The sequence below is a fragment of the Triticum aestivum genome, unplaced genomic scaffold (genome assembly GCF_018294505.1).
Source record: "Triticum aestivum cultivar Chinese Spring unplaced genomic scaffold, IWGSC CS RefSeq v2.1 scaffold27237, whole genome shotgun sequence".
In the NCBI taxonomy this organism is placed as follows: domain Eukaryota; kingdom Viridiplantae; phylum Streptophyta; class Magnoliopsida; order Poales; family Poaceae; genus Triticum; species Triticum aestivum.
The window spans coordinates 1-989 of record NW_025296042.1 but is presented as its reverse complement, the minus strand read 5'-3'; the positions used below and the strand labels follow the sequence as shown (position 1 = coordinate 989).

Here is a 989-nt window from a genome sequence, read left to right as displayed (position 1 = left end):
TTACCGTGTTTTATTATTTTGCACGAGTGCGGTAAGTCATAGCTGGGTGCTCACGATTCACGGGTCCAGCGTCGGCGTTGTGGCGCGGCAAGCGTGCACTGGTGCGGTTGAGAGGGAGGGGTGGAAACCGCGTTAAACTCGTCTCCGTAGTTGAGAGGGAGCGGCCAAAGCAATGTGCAATCGTCTTTGTAGTGGAGCTGGGAGGGGCAAGGATAAGGGACGAAGACCGGGGTAACATGTCGGATGCGATCATACCAGCACTAAAGCACCGGATCCCATCAGAACTCCGAAGTTAAGCGTGCTTGGGTGAGAGTAGTACTAGGATGGGTGACCTCCTGGGAAGTCCTCGTGTTGCATTCCCTTTTTAATTTTTTTCGCGCCGCTTGCAAAACATAACGCACGTGTAAGTAATATATTTACCGTGTTTTATTATTTTGCACGAGTGCGGTAAGTCATAGCTGGGTGCTCACGATTCACGGGTCCAGCGTCGGCGTTGTGGCGCGGCAAGCGTGCACTGGTGCGGTTGAGAGGGAGTTCGCGCCGCATGCAAAACATAACGCACGTGTAAGTAATATATTTACCGTGTTTTATTATTTTGCACGAGTGCGGTAAGTCATAGCTGGGTGCTCACGATTCACGGGTCCAGCGTCGGCGTTGTGGCGCGGCAAGCGTGCACTGGTGCGGTTGAGAGGGAGGGGTGGAAACCGCGTTAAACTCGTCTCCGTAGTTGAGAGGGAGCGGCCAAAGCAATGTGCAATCGTCTTTGTAGTGGAGCTGGGAGGGGCAAGGATAAGGGACGAAGACCGGGGTAACATGTCGGATGCGATCATACCAGCACTAAAGCACCGGATCCCATCAGAACTCCGAAGTTAAGCGTGCTTGGGCGAGAGTAGTACTAGGATGGGTGACCTCCTGGGAAGTCCTCGTGTTGCATTCCCTTTTTAATTTTTTTCGCGCCGCTTGCAAAACAAAACGCACGTGTAAGTAAT

General features: G+C 52.6%; 2 non-coding genes across 2 annotated transcripts; both read left to right on the top strand.

Moving 5' to 3' along the window:
- Positions 1–241: 241 nt before the first annotated feature.
- LOC123179058 (5S ribosomal RNA) lies at positions 242–360 on the top strand. The gene has a single exon (XR_006490073.1). It is a non-coding gene; the product is annotated as a 5S ribosomal RNA (ribosomal RNA).
- Positions 361–818: 458 nt separating this feature from the next.
- LOC123179057 (5S ribosomal RNA) lies at positions 819–937 on the top strand. Its single transcript, XR_006490072.1, has one exon. It is a non-coding gene; the product is annotated as a 5S ribosomal RNA (ribosomal RNA).
- The last annotated feature ends 52 nt before the right edge of the window (positions 938–989 follow it).